The 24,586-nt window shown below is 36.6% G+C and overlaps 1 pseudogene; it reads left to right on the top strand.

Annotated features, from left to right (window-relative positions):
- Positions 1-4,553: 4,553 nt before the first annotated feature.
- On the top strand, positions 4,554-6,689 carry LOC129085227 (cleavage and polyadenylation specificity factor subunit 3-like; annotated as a pseudogene).
- The last annotated feature ends 17,897 nt before the right edge of the window (positions 6,690-24,586 follow it).

The raw sequence follows: 24,586 nt of genomic DNA, 5'->3' as shown, positions 1-24,586 counted from the left end.
CTCATTTGTTGGCTGGTTGTACTTTTTAGAATTCAAAAAGTTTTGGTACTTATAAAGAAAAATTGTGTAAGTTATTTCTTGAATAAATAGCCAAATAAGTTGTTGTTTTTATTAATAATACCATTATTTTGCTAAATAAAGTGTGTCCCTTCTAATTCTTCCTTCTTTAATCCAACGTATGGTCCTAATTCTTCAATTTCCCCAGTGAAAAGAAGATAAGAAATCCAGTAACTAGAGATTAAATGCACAGTATAATGCATATAGTCAATGCTATTGTACTATAATTATGAAATATTAGGGTTAAAATGGTAATCATATTACTAAATGTATCAAAATAGCATGCTCTACACCTTAAATTTACATAACGTTACATGTCAAATTTACTCAATTAAAGATAAAAAGAAATCTAGAAAAAATGGTATTATTAATTTTCCAGCGTTCTGTTAAATTTGCCAGCACCCTATTTCACCTGACTGCGGCTGTTAGCTCTCACTGCTGCTCCTTTTCACTGTCATGACCTGACTTAACACATAACTTCCCATTATCCCTGGAGCAAATCCAAGATTCTTACTCTGTACTTCAAAGACCTACACCCTTATGCCTTAGTTCCATCCATGCTTACAAGTAACATTTTAGCCGTCTGTTCTACTTAATTTTTATTAGCTTCCCCTTAGAAAAGCTTTCTTAAAACGTTTCTGTTGCCTAAGTACCCAAGAATTTGTATATCCCATTATATCCCACATCTGGTCTTTTAAAAAGTCTTCCTAGATTAACCATATAATCTGAAAGTGGAACTCATTCTTGACTAACACAGTATTTTCCAGAAGCTTCATAGTCCTAGACATACACTAGCATCATTGCATGAATTCAGAGACAAGAGGCAGCAGTGTAAGGATTTGAAGCATGGAGCTAGGGATTTGAGTCTTCTCCTGGCTACTTATTTATTACCTGTTAGTCTTTACTTCTTCATCTGAAACATGGTGAAAATAATAGTACCAACCTCATTGGGTTGTTATGAGGATTAAATAATTAACTACATGTAATATGCTGTGAAGAGTGCGTAGAATATAGTTTTTCTTCATTCTCTTATTATTTTATTTGATTACATAATTCCTAGGTAATTCTTGGATGTTTGAAATTATACCATTGGATTTCTGTAAAAATAATATTTTTGAATTCAGTGCCACCTGCAATCAGGTGCTCCTTGGATTTAGTGATATTCAAAATGGAAATTCTTGAAACACAATGGCAGAAAAATATAATTCAGAGTTATATGCAGGATCTACATAAAAACTTTGTAATCATGTATCAAAGGAAGAGAAAACCATGTAGCTAGCATATATGATGTAGTGTAACATAATGTAATATAATGCAGACTTTTACTAGCCTCTTATGTACTGTAAAACCAGGTAGTTTTCAAAAATGTGCCTCCATTCTCCAGTTAGGCTGCTTCGGATACAGGGGGAAATCAGTGACCTATTCTATCATCACTTGCAAATCGTAACAATTACTTGTGTTGAAAGGTTTCAAAGTCTAACTAGTAGTTAACAAAGAAAGCTTGAAAACTGAGACAAAGTGTTAATGGTCATGTGAAGGTAAATCTAAAGGCATAGTGACAGTTACAATTATTACTCCTGGCAATATGGTCAAACATTGGAATTGGTTTTAGTGCTTGGTGTTTGCTACACTATGATACAAATAAAACTAATTATGAAATGTAAGTAATTATAATATATATGACATTATTTCCCATATGACTGATATTGATGTTAAATGACATTATCAAACATGGCAATAGACTAATCCTAAGGTTGTCTCCATCTACAAAAAAAATCTTAACTCCTTTGTGACTTTCAGATCAAATATTTTTTAAAGGATTTTGTTAATTCATATTCTAAATGCTTGCCACTTGATTCCATAAAATGCCACCATGTACATGCAAGTGAATTATTTGCACGGTTTCTGTGGGGATCCCCTGGTTCTCTCCTGACCCAGAATTAGGACCTGCCTCTCTATTTGGGAGGTGAGATCAGCACCCAGGACCACAATCCACAGCCCATATGCAGATTATGTGATTTTAGTTGCCTCCCAAAGCCCATTGGGATGAAAGAACTTAAAGAGTCAGTTTAGTGCTTTTTTTTTTTTTTTTTTTTTTTTTTAGTGGCCCACAAAATTGTGGGGAGGAAAGGAGTATTTCTGAAATACTTGTTCTGGAAATAATGAAAAGAAAAGGAGTCTTTAAAAAAACTATTCAAGAATCTTCCTTGGAAAGAAAGATTAAGATAGATAAAATGGAGACATTATAATTTGCCATGAGTTTGTTAATGAGGATGAAATATGTTAGTATTTATAAAGGGTTCAGCATAGTGTGTGGTAGACAGTAAGGACAGTTGGTTATGAGGTTGCTTAGCAAAGGCATTTGAGGGAGAGTGGGCTGGTGAATACATTTCTCCTCCCCTTTTTAGACTCTCATTTCTCTTTGCCCCCCCCCCTTTTTTTTTATTCTTCTACTGCTCTCAGACTTGTGACTGGATTCCCATAGACACTTGGTATTGAGGTCTGTGTGCATTTGATAGCTATTATACAATAGTCCAATTATGTAGTTTTCTAAGTTTCAGGGACTCAAATTATAATATTTTATAAAAATCTTATAATTTTGAATAGATGTGTTATCGATCTAGCAGTTATAGATAGACTGAAAATGGAAATTAAGTCACTTGGACATATGTGCATGTACATGCAGTGTATGTATACACACATGTATATACACACATGCCTGTAGTTTGCGGAAGAGATTTTGAGCTTAAAACAAACTATTGTCCAACAGATGATCATGGGACAGACCTTGAATTTATAAGATGGGAAAAAGGGAATGAGGATATAATACTATGTTTTTACTTTGTATTTAGTGTTAATTGTTGTAGGAAAAGAAGCCGTGTAGCATGGAGGCAAGAATGTGTACATTTAAAAATTTTATGCCAATGATTAAATATATCTCATGCATTAAAATCTATAAAGTACATTGTATTTACAGGAACAGGTCACATTATTAGGGGAAATTCTATTTCCTGCAGTTGTATTTTTATATCACCCAAAATACTTGTGAGACCCAATTAGTGTCCACAACTTGCCATGTTCCTGTTAAGTGAACCTGGCACAGGGACATCAGGCTAATCCTTTGGCAGCCTTGTGTGAAGTACTTCGGAAGCCTGGTATATCCTTGCTCCAACCTTATGGCATTTGAGCCAACTCTGTCTACTGGCTATTGGCCCTTTATTGTGCACTGGTGAATTTCTGACACAAGATGAGTTGTGGATATTATTATTGAGGAAGGGACATGAAGTCACTTAGTGAGCTCTCTTTTAAGTCCTGATCTTCAGACCTTCAGAAACATTGTTCTCAACTTCATAAACGTATGGACAAGAACTTCCTTAAACATGAAGTACTCAATTGTATCAACTGCAAAAATGAGTCAGTACTATCATTAGAAATAAAATATTCTCAAACAAGAGCTCACTGATTAAGAGCAGAAAACACTGGAAACAAGCTGCCTGATTTGGAACCAAATCAGACAGCCTTTGGTCCATTTCTGTCAGTGCCCACCTGTCATGTTCACCATCTTATGCATGCTCAGGAATCTTGGGATGCCTTCTTATGGCCCTTGGTAGCAGAGTTGTGGGGCAACCAACTAGTACCACATGGGATCTTGCCACCCTTAAACATCACATCATTAAGGGAGTGGGAGTGATGCAGATGGTAGCAGGGATGCTCCCCAGAAGCACAGGAGAACATTTGCCTGCCTCTTTTGTAACTGGAAAAGAAAGGGCAGCATAGCATCTGCTATCAAGGGTCTGAGAGGGTCAGGCAGGTCTTAGTTCAGGTGTGAGTTCTGGTCCCACTTCCCCACTGACTCTGTGCAACCCTAATAGAGTTATTTGACCATTCCTCTCTAGTTTTCTCACCTGTGAAATGGTGATAATAACAGCACTCTCCTCAGAGGGCCATTATAAGGATTAAAGGGGGTAATAAATGTACAGCGTTTAGCACACCGCCTGGCTCATACATGATAAGCCCTTAATACGTGTTAGTTAATAAACATTCCTTTGCTCTTTGCTGTTATCCTGGAAGTATAGATGCTGCCAACTGGTTCTTTCTATAAAGTTTGTCTCTAAATAAAGGTAAAAACCACACAGAATAAATTTGGAAGAGGCAACATTTCTTGAGACTACAGAAAGTCATAGCTCTTGAGTGTGTGAAATTTGACTTTGTTGCATAAAATCTTTTGATGAAGAACAGATGAAATTGTAATAAATGATACATTAATGCTTATAAATTCACCTTTATTAGCTTGCCAGATAAAAATACAAGACCCCCAGTTAAATTTAAATTTTAGGTAAACAATGAATAATCTTTTAGCATATGTAGGTACCAAATGCTACATATATAAACTTATGCTACAAATGATGCACTTTTATTTGTAACTCAAATTTAACTGGGTGGTTCCTTCTTTGGTTCTCCGTGGCTATGCTTCCAATTTAGAAATGCTCCCGTGACCTGTTCCCTACCTCTGTATCACCTTCAAACTTCCGAGATGTCTGGGATTCCCACAGAGGAGAGTGACCTGCTGCTGACTGGGCTTCTTGGAGCTGGGCAAAAAGTGGGAAGATCATGTATCATTCTGGAGTTCAAAGGAATAAAAATAATGATGGACTGTGGGATCCACTCTGGCCTACAAGGAATGGATGCTCTTCCTTTTACTGATTTAGTTGACCTAGCTGAGATTGATCTCCCACTAATTAGTCACTTCCATTTGGGTCTCTGGGATGCGCTACCCAGGTTTCTACAGAAGACAAGTTTCAAAGGAAGAATGTTTATGACTCATGCTAAAAAAGCTATTTATAGATGGCTTCCTTCAGATTATGTCAAAGTCAGCAGTATATCAGTAGATGACATACTATGTACTGAGACAGGTTTGGAAAAGAGCACGGACAACATTGAAACTGTCAATTTTCATGAAGTTAAGGAAATTGAAGGAATCAAGTTTTGATACTACCACTTGTGCCATGTTCTAGGACCTGCTATGTTCATGACTGAGATTGCAGGTGTGAAGCTTTCATATACAGGCGATTTCTCAAGTCAAAAAGATAAACACTTAATGGAAGCTGAAATTCCTAGTAGTAAACCGATATTCTTATCATTGAATCTAGTTATGGGATCCATATCCACGAGGAGCATGAAGAGTGAGAAACAAGATTTTGTAACACAATTTACAATATTGTAAACAGAGGGTGCAGAAGTCTCATTCTTGTCTTTGCTCTTGGAAGGGCTCAGAAGCTGCTCTTGATTTTAAATGAGTGCTGGCAGAATCATCCAGAACTCTATGATATTTTAATGAATTATTTTTGGCCAAGTAGTAGATGGCTGTGTAGCATATTTACATATGTACCAGACATATGTAAAAGCCATGGATGACAAAATTGACAAAGAGATCAACATAAAACACATTAGTAGCCTTTAGAACACAGATCATTTTGATGGAATGGATCCCACCATTGTAATGGCCTCCCCAGGCATGATGCAAAGTGGCTTATCCAGAGAGCTCTTTGAAAGAAGGTTCACTGATGAGAGGAAGGACATCATCGTAGCAGGGCATTTTGAAGAAGGGATGCTAGCTAAACATATCATGTCTGAACGTGAAGAGATCACTACCATGCCTGGACCGAAGCTACCATTGAAAATGCCTATTGATTACATTTTTCTCTGCTCATACAGATCACCAGCAAACCTGTGAATTTATTCTTGCTTTGAAATCTCCTTGAATGATTTTAGTCCCGGGAGAACAGAACGAAATGGCCAGATTGAAGGCAGTCCTGATTGGAGAATATGAAGATCATGATGAAGTTCACATAGAGGTTCATAATCCTTGGAATGTAGAAGCAGTGACCTTAAATTCCGGAGGAGAAAAATTAGCCAAGACCATGGACTTTTTAGCAGACAAAAACAAGGCCAGCGGGTCTCAGGAATACTTGTTAAAAGAAACATTCATTATCAGACACTTTCTTCTTGTGATCTATCTAATTATACTGACTTGGCTATGAGCACTGTGAAACAGACCCAAGCCATCCTATATACCGGTCCTCTTAATTTGCTGTGCCAGCTACAGAAATCAAGATGTGATGTAGAAGAATTAGAAATCCGAAAAAAAACCCTGCTTTGAAGATGTTCAAAAATATTACTCTAATACAGGAACCAGCAATGGTGTTATTAGAATGGTTGGCAAACCATCCTGATGATATGTACGCAGATACAGTAACAACTGTGATATCAGAAGTTCAATCAAACCTCAAAATAAGGAAAGGTGCAGTACAAAAGGTCTCTAAAATAATTAGAAATGCACGTTTGTAGCAAGAGGTTCGAGATTATGCTCCAGGACATATTTGGAGAAGACTGTGTAAGTGTAAAATATGGTTCTATTCTTAGTGTCACAGTGGACAGAAAAACTGCTAATATAAACCTGGAGACATGAACTGTAGTGTGAGAAAAGAAGTGAATATGACAAATCTCTCCAAGAAATGATGAAACTGGCTGCACAGAGACTGCATGAGCCCTTACACTGGTTCACAGAGGACCTTATGTCTCCGGATATGCTGAAACTTTTTGTAATGCTTGAATTTACTTCTGTTACTTAAAATGAAATACATTAGTTTCTTTGTGGGAGCCTATTTACTTTTGACATCAAATGGCTTTTATTTCATCAGCTTGAAGACCATTCAATTACCTACTAACTTGTCCATTACTTCAGAACTGCTAAATAAATTGTTGTTTTAGAATTTATTGATTCCATTTCTAGGCATGTATGCAGCTCCCAATAGAACCTTAAAAATCTGCTCATAGTAACTAAAAAATTTTTAACTGAGTGTCCTGCATTTTAATGATCTAAATCTGGAAATTCTAACCTTTATATTCATTCTTTTCTGATATGGTGTTTAGTTTTGTTCATTTTCTTACAGATATTTTTCTCATAAATGGTAATTTTCAACTTTTTTTGCCTCAATAATGTTCCATTGTGTATAAAGTATTAACATAATTTAGAATTTTATGAGATGAGAAAAATTTATGAGATGCAAATTAAAAGAAAGGCTAACTAAATCCAAGTTTCAATGATATAATAACACTTTTCATGTTTCAGATAAACTTGGCACTAATCTGATTATAATACTATAGCAGTCAGTAATGAACATAATGAGGAATAAATAATCATCCAGGGGAAATATGAATTCTTGCCAAACTTGATGGTTTTGATGTGTTAAGTGCACAAACCCAAGAAAACAAATTTTCTAAGTTTCATATTTGTGTTATTTTCTCTGCTAGTGTTATTCATGTATTTATTTTTGGGGCATATTTGTAATATGATTATTGACATTTCCGTATTTAAGAATTTCTGTTATTCCTTTTATTATTTAAATTGTACCAAAACTTTAGCCTGAACACAACAAGGTAAAAGGCAAAAATTGCCATTATATTAAGCAGTTTTAGGATCATTGCTTTTTTGAAACCAGTGTGTTATAAATTAATATTTTAGGTAGAAGAACTGTAGCTTTTCACTTGCTGGAGATGCTTATCTGCTGCTGCGAGATGGTGCTAGATAAACACTCATTTGTGTAACTCTTTGTGGCAGTGCAAACTTCGTTTAATTCTTGAAATTGAGACCTGTGTTTTCTTTTGCCTACTTTAGTTTTGTAAATTTTCACAATCCACAACTTAAAATTAGAGAAAAATCTCCAGAATTCCTGACAGGAATATTAAATTATATTCTTTGAGCCTATAAATAGTTCAAACAAGACAGTTTCATAGTCTTAAGGGCAGCTGTGGCTGTAAGGCTTGTACGACAATTTTAAGTAAGATGACATCAAAGATCATCACATAAGCACCTAAGCATTTATTTTAGAAAAATATATATCAAACACCAATGTTAGGTCCTCTATTATCCAGAATTTTACAGTCTAATGGAGGTGATGGACATATGCAGAAAATATAAAAACATTGATAAGTAGGTACTAGCATTTTAAAAATATTAATGGAGGAAGTAGTTAACTATGCTTAGATATGTCAGTGACGGTCACACGCGGTGTGTGGTGGATGAACAAACTACTGACTGAGAGAAAAGCAGAAATTTGCCAAACTGAACTGCAGGGTTTTGGGGGAATAGAGGAAAGAGAAGTTTTACAGGCAGGTGTAAGAGCATATGCCAAACCTTGGAACCTTGAAATTATAGAGTTCATTTGGGAAATTATAATTTAGCTGATGTATAGGTTGCGTAAAAGTGAGTAATAGGCAAGAAAATTGAAGTCCTTTTCATGCCATACAAAGAGGGAGGTGATAGACAAGGAACCCTGATGAATTTTGAGCAAGAATGTAACACAATAATATTGCAATTTAGACTGAAACTGATGAGTTTGTCAGAACAGTAAGGGAATGGGAGATGCCCAGTGCAAAAGTTGGAGATTTCATTTTTATTTTATATTTTAATAAATCCAATAAATCTTGGCTAAATTAGCAGTAATAAAAAATAGTGCTCAGAGTAATAAAAAATACAATTCAGTATCTTAAGATGTGGCTCTTTATGATCACATTGTGCCAGATAGTGTTTTAGCTTTGTTTTTTTAAATTGAGAAATAATTGACATACCACACTGTATAAATTTAAGCTTTATCTTTTTAATATGTATAATTTCACTAACCCCTGCATCAGCACTGTGACTCATAATTATTATTATCGCCATTTACACATGAGAAAACTTAGGTTTCGAAAAGTTAATAAACCGGCCCTAGGTCACACAGCTACTTAGGGCAGGAGTCCAAGGAATATGATCCCAGAGCCTGAACTCCTGACTAATGTACTACATATCCAGTTCCTCACTTGGCTATTGGCTCCCAAGTGCCCTGTGCCACTTCTGCCTGTGGGTACACATGGGTTCCTTAAAGTCAGTGTCCCCAAAATGTATTGCTCTTTTCCCTGCCTGCTGCACACCACCCTTAGATTGCACGGGACCCTTATATTGCACTTGGTTATTTATGGTCATCCGCAGAGATTGTCTCATGTGAAACCTGGAACTACCTCCTCATGTTCTCTCTGGGAATCCATCCATAGGTCATACTGCCCCAACCTTGTATGGATCACAGATTAAGCTCTTGCTGGAATCACCACCTCATTATTACACACCAACTCCCAGGGGAAACTTGCCTGCCTTTGAATGAATATTCTGGCCTGTTGGCTAAAACTATTGTGTTTTATATGTTTAGCTATATTAAGATGTAATTATTAGTTTATAGATTTAAAAAATACAACTAAAGTAATTCTCTCTTCATATTCCTTCAGTTGCTTTCCTATCTTCCTACCACCTTGAAAGAAGAAAAAGCCCCACTTAAATTATAGAAGGACATAGTAGGAAGAGTTGTAGAACATTTTTCACTAACTTGGAAATTTAAATCTTAAAAAAGAGACTCAGAATAAGTTACCATTTTTTTAAAATCTAAGACCTAGGAACAGAAATAAATTTCAAATTACTGTCATACTTCAGATTTCAGTCAAAATATCATTTCATCAAAAAACCCTTTACTTTGGTCAGTACTTTGGGTTTTAGCTTTCATTTTTCCTCTCTAGAACCTATTTGGCTAAAATTATACAACTAATTGCTTAGTGTATGGTTTAATGCTTATTTCTTCTGATCAAATGGTAGCTTTTTAAGGGCAAGGACATTTTTTTTTTTGTTTCAGACACATTTGTTGCATAAACCCTAAATACAGTGACTTACTCTGGCAGACTCTCAATAAATATTTATTGCACACAAGGAAGAATGAGTGAGCAAACAAACTGATAAGGGTGGTTTCTAGCCTTCATACATTGTAGGTGCTTGATGAGTAGGAGAGATGATGCCCTCTGGCCTACCATTTCAGAAGAAGAGTGTTATACTCTGAAAGGTATGGTTTGCATCAGGTGTGATTATAGATCAGGGTAGAATGTCCCATGATATCTAACCTGAAACAAGGCTTAAATCAATGTTTCAGTATTTTCTAAGTTCCTTGGATCAATAGCAGCATCAGAGAAGGGGATTTCTTTCAGTTGGAAGGAAGCCTTTATTAATGTGCTTTTTTGCTTAATTGTTTCTATCAGACAATTTCAACAAGTTCTGTATCAATTGCTTGCTTGTGAGTGATTTGTAGAAAGAAGGCTTGCACCTTATCCGTAGCGATAACTCCAAATAGCTTTGTAATACCCAGACTCTCACAGTTCCTAAAGAGCACAGTCCAGACTTTATAGCTTCACCATGTGAAAATCCTTTAAATAACTGCATATGATTTAAATATTACTTCTGGCATATTTGATGACTTCTATCTCTGCTCTGAATCACCAATAATAGTCTTATCTGACATAACTGTAGATTTGAAAAGCAGAACCTGTAAGAATCCTGGAAACTATAAGTCTTATCAAAATGAATTTGAAATTCTCTGTTCTTTTTGTGGTGAAAATAAAAATTTTTGAACTGAATTCTGGAAAACAGTATTGAGGACCTATGCTGTGTCTGGGCTCTGGGCTATCTAAAGATGAGTTGAATGGTTTCTTAACATCAACGTTATTACAATGTGTACATTTCAGGTTGAAATTTACTCATCTGTATTTACTCTTATGTTCCTTTGTGGCTCTGTGTTGTCCTGATACAACACCTGATGTTTAAGAAGCCATGGCACACTGAGTATACTTAGCAGGAGACCTAAAATAATGCCATGGGCCCTTATAGAAGAATTTTGAGAATTAACTTGCCTAAGGTTTATTTAGTGGTCAAAAGGAAAACTAGAAGGAGAACAAATGACATCTCTACTAGCAGGCCATCAGCACAATTATGCACATAAAAAGTGTTTCTTTAAATTCATCATGCTTCAGTCACACACACGGACACCCCCTCCTTTATTTCAGACATCCACAAGAATGATGCAGTGCCTTTTCACTTCATGGAGTATTAGTCCTCCTGGAGGTAATGGGCAGAGTCACTGCAAAGAAGTGAAACCAAAATCAATCTGTTTGGTTGCTCCCTCAACTTTTGTCTAATGAATGCTTTCCCCCTTAACCTAATTTCATCATCCTTATTTTCTCCATGACGGAGGATCAATGAAGATTATAGTTTAACTTTGATTCTCCCTGAATCAAAACTGTATTTTCTCTCATGCCTCCCTTCTCCTCTGAAAGACACAGTAGAATGAAGGATTGTTATTCAAAGAACATAACCATTGGCCTACTAAAGTTACGGTACGAGCAGGGTTTTTCAGAGTCAGTAAAAAAGGAAATGTTGCTGACAGCACACTAATATTGGAAACAGTAGGTCCAGAGTTATAACTACCTCTTGTTTTGCTGTGTTGGATCAAGAGGCAACATGATGTTGATTTTGTTTGTAAGAGAAGTCGCCTTTGCCTCTGCTGGGATCACTCCAAGAGCCGAGATAGAATGAAAGCACTAAAGGAAGTGACAGTGATGAGTACAGCCTCAGCTGGCACAACTTCAAAACATTTCAGAGGATAGTGTTCCAAAGAGATATTGCAGTGTACTCCAGTAAGTGCTATACAAATAGATTTAGTGCTGCTCTACAGGAGGTGAAATAAGTCGGAGGAATAGAAAGTGAACAAAAACAATACCAACAACAAAACCCTCTGGTAAATAAGTTATTGCATGACATAGCTAAACTACAGAACTGTAAGCCAGCAAAATCTCCCCAATATGAAAAATCATTTCTGGACGTGATCACAGAGGCCGACAGGTGGCCAGTTGGCTTTCCCTGGACACATGTCTGAGGAGCAAGGGATCCCTTCATTGTGAGGCAGCCAATCTGATTCTTGAACTATTGTTAATTGGTAAATAATTTTTCTTTTCATTGAAGAAAACTTCCCTTTCCGTATCTTCTTAATGGGTCCTAATTCTGCTCTTTGGAGCAACAGGTACCCCAGCCTCAATACACTAGCCCTTGACATCTCAAACACTGCCATTATGTCTCTCCTTAGTCTTTTCTTTGCCAAGATAAATATTGTCTGCTTCATCTTTTCTTATATGACACTGTTTTGCTATCGGTCTGAAAAGGTAGTTTTCAGAAAGTGAACAGATGTGATTTTACAATATATGATAAGCATTCCTGAAGAGGGGTACTACATTTTTATTATATTAGCTTGAGATTTCACTATTTAAAAAAAATTGTCAGAATTTTAGATAAATTTGAGCTTAAAGTCCAATAATCTTTAGTCTGTTTATATAAACTGTATCCAAAATAGAAGTATAGCAGAAAATGCTTAGAAGTTGATGTTTTAAAACAAAATTGAAGCTCTTATATTTATTTCTGTTAAATTTTATCTTTCTCATTTCTCTTGGGGAGATTTTTATTTTTTATCCTCACCTGAGGACATGTTTATTGTTTCAGAGAGAAGGGAAGGGAAGGAGACAGAAAGAGGGAGAGAAACATTGATAAGACAGAGAAAAATGGATTGATTGTCTCCTACATATACCTTGACCGGAGACTGAACCCGCAACCTAGGCATGTGCCTTGACTAGGAATCAAACCTGTGACCTTTTGGTTTGTGGAATGACACTCCAACCAACTGAACCACACTGGACAGGGCCTGTTGAGGAAATTTTTAATTTTGATTGTTAAGCAAATGAAGGAAAAATAATCTGCCATTTATTGACTCCTTTCTTTGTGTGATGCTTTAAGGATCCATACACACACATACATATATATATATATGTATATATATATATATATATATATATATATATATATGTATGTATAATGTAAGGCTCACAAGCAAACAAAGAGGTATAATAACACATTTGACAAGTAGAAGTACACTTGTGTGTTCTGGTTACCTAGAGAGGGGAGTCTGTGAAATTTCTAAAACAGGTTAATAATGATTCTTGAATTGAGTCCTGAAGTCTGACTAGGAGTTTTCAGGAGGACAAGGGGTTGAGACCACTGTAACAGGTGCTCCAATATTGCACACGTCCATATGTGAAAGAGAATGGCCAAGGAAAATAAGCATTGAACAGTGTAGTGAAGTGGTAAATTTAAAAGCAGTTTCATGGGAGTGGTGGCTGCAAAAGTCAGTTTTTAATGTTAGATCGGACCAGCAAGTAAGAAAAATAGAAAACTCTAGAAGAGTTCGGTTGTGAGACAGATCGCACATAAGAGGGAGGGCAGTGTTGTAAGATGGGAGAAACCTCAGTGTGTTTGTGTGCTGATGGAAAGGAGCCAGAGAGGAATGTGTTACAGGGGTCACAAGATACATTTGATAAAGCAAGTATCAATTAGCTTTTGCTACATCACAAATCACCCCAAAACTTTTTGGCTTAACTTGTTTCTTATTTCTCACAAATCTGTGGGTTGGCTCGGCAGATCTTTTTGTAATCCTCACCCAAGGATATGTTTTTATTGATTTTTATGAAGGGAGGAAGGGAGAAAGAGAAACTGTGATTGGTTGCCTCCCATATGTGCCCTGACCGTTAATTGAACCCACAACCTAGATATGTGCCCTGGCCAAGAATTGAACCCACAATCTTTTGGTGTATGGGATGATCCACCAGCAAATTAAGCCACCTTTCCAGGGCTGGTGGGGCAGTCCTTTCGGTCTGCGCTGGCTGAGATGATATCTGAGATCAGCTGGTAGCTTGCCTGGGTTGCATGATTCAGGCTGGCCTTTTAGATCTGGCAGTTAGCTCAGTATCAGTGGGGCACTGACCAGGCCATGTATTTTCCATCTGCCTGTAGGCTAGCCTGGGATTATTCACATAGTGATGCTCCTGGGATTCCCAAGAGCAGCAAGAAAAGGCAAAGTTCAGTGAACAAGCTCTTTCCAAATCTCAGTTTACATCATATTTTCTCTTGTTCCATTAATCCCAGCATGTCCCACAGCCAAGCCTAGAATCACTGAGAGAGTGTGAATGCTGGGACATAGAAATTGTCAGAGGCCATCACTGCAGCTATTTAGCACAGCAGAGATGAGATGTAGGCCTCATGAGAGGCCTAGGCTTGGAGAAAAGGAAGGGCGTAATGCAAGGATGGCTCCTGAGGTAGTTGACTCTCTAGGTAGGAGAGCATTGAGTTGTGGGAGTTTATTGCTCCTGGCTTTTTCTTTCTCTTTGAAGTGGGGGCTGTGTCATCTGGACACAATGGGAGTAAATGTATGAAAGGGGAGTTAAGAGAGTTATAAACTTTTAAAATGCTAGATAAATGAGAGGAAACTGAAAAGATACATGTAAGGAATGATTGCCATTAAATATTGGAAGTCCTTTTTAAAATTTAAAACCACAGTTATAGTGGTATCCATCTAAAGGTTGTTTAGTCTTTTTCCAGCTTTTCTCAATAACTTGATTATATAAATGGAGAAAGCCTAGTTTGGATGGACCCGAGTTTAGAATTTTATGAGGTGAGAGCTGTTGAGGAGAGGAACTATGGAGTCTTGGTATAAAGAGGCCATAACTTAAATATACAGTTCAGCTTTTTCGTCCTGATAAGTTCAAAGTGTAAGTGTTGTGAAACAAAGGGAAGTGAAAGAGGGAAATCTATAGGTCAAAAGAGGCTATTGGAGTTCATGCTTTCAGAGATGAAGCAGTTCTGGATTGGTCCCAGAGTGGGTTTCACCACGGTGAGGTATAGGTACAGTCATCAATGAGAAATATAATGGGACAGGGAGAGTTACAGTGTATCTAACATCCATGTGGATGTTGGCATTTCTCGGGAACAGGAGGAAGGCTGGGAACCACTAACTACAAAATGTACCTCCCCTTTCTAGGGAGTGTTTTTCAGACTCTCCTTCCTTTAGTGAAAAAGATGGAAGCAAAATAGGCATTGGGTAAGTCTTTTGTCTCTCTGTTTTCTGTAAACATTGAACACCCTTCCTAAACAATTGCCATTTACCTTACCTTTGGGAGGTTTCTCTGTTTTAAAAATGCTATTGATGACTGAATTCCTTCTAAGCCACAGTGTATTCAGGTTTAAGACCTTGCTACCCTCTTCCAATAGAGCTAAGCTCCTCCTCTCCCTTCATTTATCTCTGCTTTTGTGCTCTTACTTCCAGCTTTTACATGTCCTCTTGAAATCGGAGAACTCTTTCCTAACTTGATTGATTTCTCTAAATATCTTTTCATTTTTCCCCCCCACATTTGGTCCATTCTTGGAGCCACATTTCCTTTGTTTCTGGGCTCCTACCTACTTTTTTATCCGAACTTAAAAAGAAAGGAAAGGAAAAGAAACATATGTGTTTGCAAATATTAGATAGAAATCTGTGGCTATTCCAATATTAATTTTTTTTATGAATTTAGAGAAAACCACACAATAAGCTTTTTCCTAATGTTTTTCATAAGGCATAAATTGTAGAATCAAATAGATATAAATTTAAATCCATATTTACCATTTGTTGTCTGAGAATTCATGAGTAAGACATCTTTTGAGTCTCAACTCTCACTTACCAAATGGATGAAAGTATAAAACTTACTCCTTGTGATAATAACCTGAGATAATGGATGTCTTGTATGCATAAAGACTGGTACAAAACAGATCATTGGTGAATATTAACTCCTAATCCTGTTTCTACTCCTGATAATTTATTTCTTATTAGTTAGATATTAGTCCACAGATTCTGCTTTTTATATATTTATCATGATTCCAAGTTGAACTTGTGAATAAGACAAAGAAAAAAATTGGAGATCTTTAAAGTGCTAATAAATATGAAGTACAAAAAAGAAATATTATTAACTTTTATATTTAAATTGATCCTTGAAAGTCTCATTTCAAGCATTACTACTACATTAAAAGGATATAAACTGGCTCCATGGAACAGTAGGAAATACCTGGAAGACCAACCAGCTAAAAGAGCCTCAAGAAGTTGCCTCATCTGAAATTTTCTGTACTTATTGAAACTTAGACTTTGCCTACTGGAAACTTCTGTTAAAGTCAAATATATTGTTAGGGGCAATATTATTCACTATCAGGCATTAGATTGTAATGCTGTAACAAAGGGCAGCTTTTAAAAAGGAGGTAAGACATCACACAGATATATTTTCGATGGGGAGAGAGGTAAAGGAAAAGTCAGAAGTATTTGATTGTGTAAGAAGTTATAATGTATGAATACTATTGCCATTATCTGTATTTTTTATTAAAATTTCAGGAGGTCTTAGAGTTTCTGACAACACATGCAATTTTGAGGAGAAAGGAATAGAGTGTACTTTGGCAAAGTATCAGTGGTCCTGACCGTGCTCTTCGGTGGGGAGTTAAGAGATCCCCTCCACTGCATCTGAGGTCTGTGTGACATTCATTTCCAGCTCATGTGTTAGCATTATTGCCTCTTGTCATAACAGAGACACAAAAGGCTTCCTCCTATATTGTGTTTAAATCTGATCTAAAAGGGAGAACATGTAAGCTTGAAGAAGGCATTTCCTCCCTTTCATTTCTGTGGTAAAATTATCCTTATTAATGCTTATAAGATTATTTCAAATATTTGTCACTTTTTATGCTATCAATTGGCTTATGATAATAGATTGTACTTTAGATTAAGGATGTGTCTAATCATTAAAAATATGGATCAGTTATCTATTCTAAGGTAGACTAAATTTTAAAATTATTAAATATCTTTGGCCTCACTTCTCTCCTCTTCATGTCTAAATGTCAACTATTATTTATTTATTAAATGGAAGTTAGAGGAAAACTTATTTTAATAGTTAAGTATTTGCTTCTGCTAATTTTAATTTTAAAATAGGATGTGCGATTAAGTATCTGTAGACAACAAAATGGTGTGTTTACACAAGGATCTTTAGACCATTCTGGTTTTGGCAGAAACAAAGAGTAGAACTCTGCCGTTAATTTGGAGACAGAGTATCTGAGTTCGAAGAAGCCTGGTTGGATTATCTTGGTTAAGTTGCATCTTGATTTGTACCTTCCTTTTATGTGAATGAAAACAAAAACAAAACAAATCAAAACAACAATAACAGAAAAGCAGCTGTGTGGATAGCTGTGTGAGGTCTATCACTTGAGCTTTGGGGCTGGGTTGAGAATGATGGGGCGGAGCAGCAAGACCACTGAATTTTGACTTCACTTACTCAAAAGTATCACATATAATCTTTTGGATATCTACAGATAATTATTTTCATTCCGTTGCTATTATATATTGACAGAATCCAGAGATCATGTATGTATTTATTAGTTTGGATAAGGTTTGTCTGTAGTAAAGAGACCTAATAATAACTGTGGTTGAAAGAAGAGAAACTTACTTGTTTTCCTTCCTTACAGCCATCTGTGGTGAGCATTCCCAAGTCAGTGTGCTGCTTCAGCCTGCACAATCCTTAAGGAACCTGGGTTCTTACATCATGTTTTCTGTCATTTCCTAGTGCCTTGCCATCTTCCATGGTTGATGTTGGATCACCATGAATTCCAACTGTGGAAAGGAAAGAGAAAGTGCAGGAGATACACTAATGGTCTTAGGGTCTTCTCCATGTGTGGCCAACATCACTTTCTCTCACATTCATTTGGAGGGATCTTAGTCACATGATCACACTTATTTGGAGAGAGGATGGGAAATATGTAAATAGAAAGGTGTCTCAATCTGTTGGGGCTGCTATAACAAAATCCCACAGATTGGGTAGTTTAGAAACAGCAGAAACTCATTTCTCACTCTTCTGGGGTCTGGGAAGTCCAGGATCATGGTTTTGACAAACTGAGTGGTGAGGGCTTCCCCACTCATGGACAGGAACTTTTCATTGTGTTTGTACATGGTGTAGGAGATAAAGGGTCTTTCTAGGGGTCTCTTTTACAGAGGCGCTAATCCCATTCATTGGGATTCTGCCCTCATGACCTACTCACTTCCCAAAGACCCTATCTCCCAATACCACCACCTCGGGCATTAGATTTCCAACATATGAATGTGGAGAAGACACCACCATTTAGACCATAGCAAAAACCTTGTTCAGCCACAATTTCTTTAATTATATTTATCAGGGAACGACGCATTTTGGGGAACAGCAGGTAGTTTCTATCACAGAAGACATCACTAATCCTGCAAATTTCAAACATGTGTCCCAGTTCTAAACCATACCATCTATTATCACACTTTGAATATATATTTTTAAATTATATGACATTTTATAAATAACACAATTATATTTTTGTGTTTGTGTGCATGTTAAAAGTTACAATTTGTGCTATTGAATGCTTAAAATATATCTTGAATGTTTAGAATATATGTTAATTTGTATAACTAGTTTGGGATTTATTCACTGTTACAGGCTGGGAAATTTAAAAACGGACATGGCTCAGATCTCTCTCAGTGTCTGAACGATCTTACTATGAAGATCAAAGCAATGTCTAAAAATGCTCTCTCATCTATGATGCACCACACAAATGTAAGGTCTTCTGATTATTTATCACTTGTTCCTAGTGTGTTGATAGGCTGAAATTTTACAAACATCTCAAGTGCTTTGCTCAGTGGCATGCCATCGTGTGCCTCTGGGGGGCCAGGAGGATACCCCTGAGGGCTGACGTGAGAGTGGAGATAGTTTTATTCAAGAATACTTAGCCTATTTCATAATTTCTCTTCAAATACTAACATTGTTAGTCTCTGAAATTTCAAAATAAATGACAGAAGATAATAATTTTATTAGAAACTATTTGATCTATTGTAGGAATTTCACATCTGACCTGTCAATTTAGGATGAATCAGGGACAAACAATTGCAGCAAAAATTATTAAGGATGAGAAGAAATGGGATCCCAGAGCAGAGTTAGTGGCCATGGGCTTACAGAGAGTATGGAACTGAATCTTGGCTCCACTACTTCCTTTCTGAGTGGACTTGGAAGTGAATGTACCATTCATCTGCAAAATTAAGAAGGTTGCAGTATTTTTCTCATTGGTGTGGTGCAAAGATTAAATGAAAGCACTCATATTGCCTCGCACTTATTAAATATTCAGTAAATGTAAACTACTGTTTAACTTTCTGAAATGAACCGCAATTACCACACCAATAACCACACCTGTGATTTTGCCATTATGCAGTAGAGAAGTAGAAACTGTAAATATGTACCTTTATAAACATGTCAGCTGATTGTTGACTCTGGTGATAATCATTAAGTGACACATATTAACTCCAATATCTTAATGGCTTTGAACCAAATTGACAGTTTTTTTAAATGTGCACCATGACTCTTCCCAATATACAAGACCTGATTTTGTTGTTACATTCTTATTCTACAATATTGATATGGATCTTAGTTAAGGTGATATTTTAATGGAATATTAGAAAACAACCAGAAGAAATGAAGATAATTTGAATATTATTCTGTAACAAATCTATTACTAATCTAGAAGGGTATTGTGAATTAAGTAAGCTTTAAAATGAGCTGTGAAAAACTGGTAGAGTTTAGATAGATAGGATCTAGAGACAGAGGAGGGCATGGAGTGTAAATTGGGCATGGGGTGGGTGCATGGGGTGGGTGCAGATATAGAGCTAGGTAGACAGACAGGTGATGAAACATGTGGTAGTCACAGAATGAATTCTTCTGGAGATAGATAATGATAATAATGCAATTTAGAAATTTAGACTGATGTGTGAGAACTGAGAAGCTAATACATATTTCTTGAGAAGATTAGTTCTATGAAGCAGATAGTTTCTTTTTTTAAATATATTTTAATTATGCTATTATAGTTGTCCCATTTTTTTCCTGCCCTTTATTCCCCTCTGCTCTGCACCCTGCCTTCCATCAGCATTACATTCCCTTAGTTCATGTCCATGGGTTTTACATATAAGTTCTTTGGCTTCTCCATTTCCTATGCTATTCTCAACCTCCTCCTGTCTATTTTGTACCTACCATTTATGCTTCTTATTCCCTGTACCATTTCCTCCATTCTCCCCGCTCCTCTCCCTGCTGATAACCCTCCATGTGATCTCCATTTCTGTGACTCTGTTCCTGTTCTACTTGTTTACGTAGTTCGTTTTTGTTTTTGTTTCTTTTTTTAGGTTCAGTTGTTGATAGTCATGAGTTTGTTGTTCATAGTTTTGATCTTCTTTTTCTTAGATAAGTCCTTTTAACATTTCATATAATAAGGACTTGGTGATGATGAACTCCTTTAACTTGACCTAATCTGGGAAGCACTTTATCTGCCCTTCCATTCTAAGTGATAGCTTTGCTGGGTAGAGTAATCTTGGATGTAGGTCCTTGCCTTTCATGTCTTGGAATACTTCTTTCCAGCCCCTTCTTGCCTGTAAGGTGTCTTTCAAGAAATCATCTCAGTCTTATGGGAGCTCCTTTGTAGTTAACTCTCTCCTCTCTTGCTGCTTTTAAGATTGTCTCCTTATCTTTAATCTTGGGTAATATAATTATGATGTGCCCTGGTGTGTGCTTCCTTGGGTCCAACTTCTTTGGGACACTGAGCTCTCTGGACTTCCTGGAAGTCTATTTCCTTGGCCAGATGGGAGAAGTTCTCCTTCATTATATTTTCAAATAAGTTTTCACTTTCTTGCTCTTCCTCTTCTCCTTCTGGAACCCCTATGATTCAGATGTTGGAACATTTAAAGTTGTCCCTGAGGTTTCTAAGCCTCTCCTCAGTTTTTTGACTTCTTGTTTCTACATTCTGTTCTGGTTGAATGTTTATTTCTTCCTTCTGCTCCAAATCATTGATTTGAGTCCTGATTTCCTTCCCTTCACTGTTGGTTCCCTGCATATTTTTCTTTATTTCATTTTCATAGCCTTCACTTTTTCCTCTATTTTGTGACCATACTCAACCATTTCTGTGAGCATCCTGATTACAACTGTTTTGAACTCTGCCTCAGATGGTTTGGCTATATCCTCATCACTTAGTTCTATTGTCAGAGCTTTGATCTGTCCTTTCATTTGGGCCATATTTTTTTTGTCTCAGCATGCCTGTTATGTTTTAAGGGGCGGAGTCTTAAGTACTCACCAGGATAGGGCAACCCATATCACTGTGTTGTAGTGCTATATATGGGGGAGGGGCCCGAGAGGGAACTATGCCACTTGCTTAACTCTTGCCCCACTTTCAGTCGCTTCCCCTGTTACCCACAAGCAAACTGGGCCCTTCTGATGTTGATTCCTGGGTGGGTGGGTTTGTGTACATTCTAGGACCCTGTGGGTCTCTCCAACGGACTCTCCTGTGAGGCTGGAAGCTTCTCCCACCACTGCACCCCCCACAGGTTTTTACCTCTATAGGTTTTGAGGATTTCTTTTCCCGCACTGGAACCCTAGGTTGCTGCAGTCTGTCTGGCTCTCTGGTTGTTTGGCCAGTTTATTCACATGGAAATGTGGGACCATCAGCTGCCACCTCAACCAACCAGTCCTCCAGTCTCCGCCTTGCCACATGTCCTCTCTGCCCTAGCTGCATGTGTCCACCCTTCCTACCAGTCTGGATGAATGTTTCTTCTTTAACTCCTTGATTGTTGGACTTCCATTCAGTTCAATTTTCTGGCAGTTCTGGTTCTTTTTGTTTTTAAATTTGTTCTTGTCCTTCTTTTGGTTGTGTGAGGAAGCAAAGTGTATCTAGCTATGCCTCCATCTTGGCTGGAAGTTCTCATGGATAGTTTCTACACCTGTTTTAGTTTTATACATTTTGTAAGATGCATGTAAGGAGGAGAAATTCAAGGATTAATCTAAATTTGAAGGAAAAGATATACCATTATTTCTTCTGTAGGTATTGGTTTTCTTACTTGGAAATTTATTTGCTCTAAATAAAATGTGTTTAAAAATATCTTGGGCAAGTGGAGTTTTTGTGGAATCATATACATTTCCAAATAAGTCAGGGTAGATGAGACATATACACAGACATGTATTCTTAAGATTTTTTAGTACTTATTCAGCATAAGGTTGAGACATATCTGCTGAAATAAATTGATGTTCCTATTTACAGTGACTCACTCATTGGGAACAACAAATTCATTTTGAAGTCTGGGCTGACCTTTACAACCTGTCCATTAAAAAGTAGATGGTGGTACATCATTGTGCTTTTCTACACTAACAAGTACTGAGAGGCAGGGAAGATTTTTCTCTTCTTGTTTTTCACTGTGACACCCACTGATCTATACCTGGCACTCTGTGATACGCATGTGTTATAGATTACAGCTGATGAAAGGTCCTGTGCTATCAGCCCAGCCAATGCTTTGCTATATCAACCTACTGGCAAATTTTAGCTGTTACTCCTATCAAATCAGTTGGTTGAAATAGAAACCTCAGTTCGAGATGATGTGTGCTTTCTGTTATAAGAATACAAATTGGGGAGCTGACACGATTATCACACATTTACATTTTAAACTTAACAGACACTGTAGTGAAGGCATAGGAAGAGACAGGATAGACAATTTTAATTTTATCAAGATATTATTTTATCAAGATATAAGAATTGCTACTTGGCTTAAAACAAAGTGAAATAAAACAAAACAAAATCAAAGCCAATGCTGAAGTCTTCTAAATGAGGCAAGTCATGTCTTTTTACACTTGATCTTAGGCAAAAGGCTGAGAAACAATTACAAGTCATGTCTTTTTTATGTGTATGTATGTTTCTTGTTATTCTACTTATATCACTCCCTAAATAAAACTAATTCTATGATGCGAAACCAGGGACTAATAGTGAAATCAAATCAGATGACTTAAAAAAACCTTACTGCTAATAAATCAGGAAAAAAAACAGGGAAAAGGTAAATAAAAAGATAATTTGAAAGGACATGCATGTATTTATTCTTTTTATTCAATAATAATTTATGAAGTGAGCATTATGCTATATTCTAGTGATCAAATGTAAAAGCTAAGCCTTGACCTTGAGGATTTCTTAGCCTTGTAGAGGAGAAACGATAAGATATAAAACCATCTAAACTTTCTTGTGAATGTATAGAAAATTATTTGTTTTCATTGCACAGATTTTATATCCAATGTCAAATAATTTAAAATTTTGTTTTCTTTTTATTGGTTGACCTTTTATTGAAAGATTTAAGAAAACCTCATAATCTTAATTAATACATTATGAGCAGCTAAGGCAAACGTAATTATGTGAATTACATGTGCCATTTAAAATTTTAAAATAATGTTTGATGTGTGAAAGCTATTAAATTATTTCTATGATTTTTCAGTTTCCAGATATCTCTGTTAGAACAGAAAATCTGAGATTATTCTGATCTTGGAAATTAACAACAAGGATTGTGCTTTGTTTGTTGTTGAACCCTAATATTTACCTTGGAGTCTGGTATATAGTATTGTAATTAAACCTGTAATCAATTATGTGTCAAACACTATTGTTTTCCACTTTCTTCCTGGTTAAAGGTACTCTGGTTTTGTTGAGACATCAGACCACAGTGCATTTAGAGAAGATGTGCCCAGCCCATGGTTGGTCTAAAACATCACAATAATCCCACTTCTTCCTCACAGTGGGTGGTCAAATTGATCATGCAGCCCCTACTTGCTGATGAGATAGAGAGGAAAATGTGCTAAGGGTTTCAAAAACAAAAAACAAAAAACATTCCACCCTGATTAGAATAGTCACAGGAAAACTCTTTTTTCCTTCTTGAACCTGTTTTCTGTGCTTGTATAATGGAAGCTCCGGAAGCCATACTGTGAGCATTATTAAAAAAATGAAAAGATTTTAATTTAATCTAACTTTGATTCACTTTTAGGATTAATTATGATTTCAGTAAATTATCATGGAAATCTTTTCCTTATTTGATAGTTAAAACATGGTGTCCATATTCCAGAAGTGGATTCTAAGCCTCTGGTTTCGGCATAAACTAGTCAAACTCTTCTATTAGTAAACTGGGGAGTATTCTATAGTGAAACAGTATTCTGGGAGCAGTATTCTATAGTGAAGTTCTGTGAATCTAATATAAAGATATTGTTCATGTAAAAAGGACATAGAGTTTACAAGTAATGTCACTAATTTGCCATATTTGTTCCTTCTTTTTCCTGAAATAAAGTGGGCGATTCAGCATTCATGATGGCAGTGTTTCCTGACTTTCCTTGCACATGGCTCTGTGTTGCCTACTGGTGATCGAAGGCAGAGAGGTAAATTTGTGCTCCTTAGCTGTCATTCTCTGGTGCTTTATACATATTCACTGATTTAATCCTCACAATGAGACTATGTGGTAACACTAATATATTACATGGAAGAGGAAATGGAGACACAGATATGTCAAATAACTTGCCTGACGTCCAACATCTAAAAAGAGTAAAAAGTCAGAACTCGAATCCAGGCAGCCAGGCCTCAGAGTTTGCGCTTTGATTTAATATGTTATTCTGCCTTTGTCAGGATTGATTCTTAGAGGACATTTCGCCGTCCCCTCCTCTACCCACAGTATATTTTCCTGGATATTTTCCCATTTCATACAATATTTTACACTTTTTAAAATGTATTGTATAAGTTATGCTTAATGGGTACTCTGCTCTCTGAACTAGCTGGTAATTTTGTAAATAAAGGTGGTGGTGTCTGCCTCTCCATAAGCAGACCCCTCGGCCTGGCGCCCTCTGATGCTGTGCCCGCCAGGCTGGCTGAGCACTGTCAGTCTCACCCCCA

Source organism: Pteronotus mesoamericanus, unplaced genomic scaffold (assembly GCF_021234165.1).
Source record: "Pteronotus mesoamericanus isolate MK-2021 breed Mesoamerican mustached bat unplaced genomic scaffold, CSHL_Meso_final scaffold_232, whole genome shotgun sequence".
Lineage (NCBI taxonomy): Eukaryota > Metazoa > Chordata > Mammalia > Chiroptera > Mormoopidae > Pteronotus > Pteronotus mesoamericanus.
Note: the sequence above shows the minus strand (reverse complement) of the source record. Positions and strands in the feature narration are given on the sequence as shown.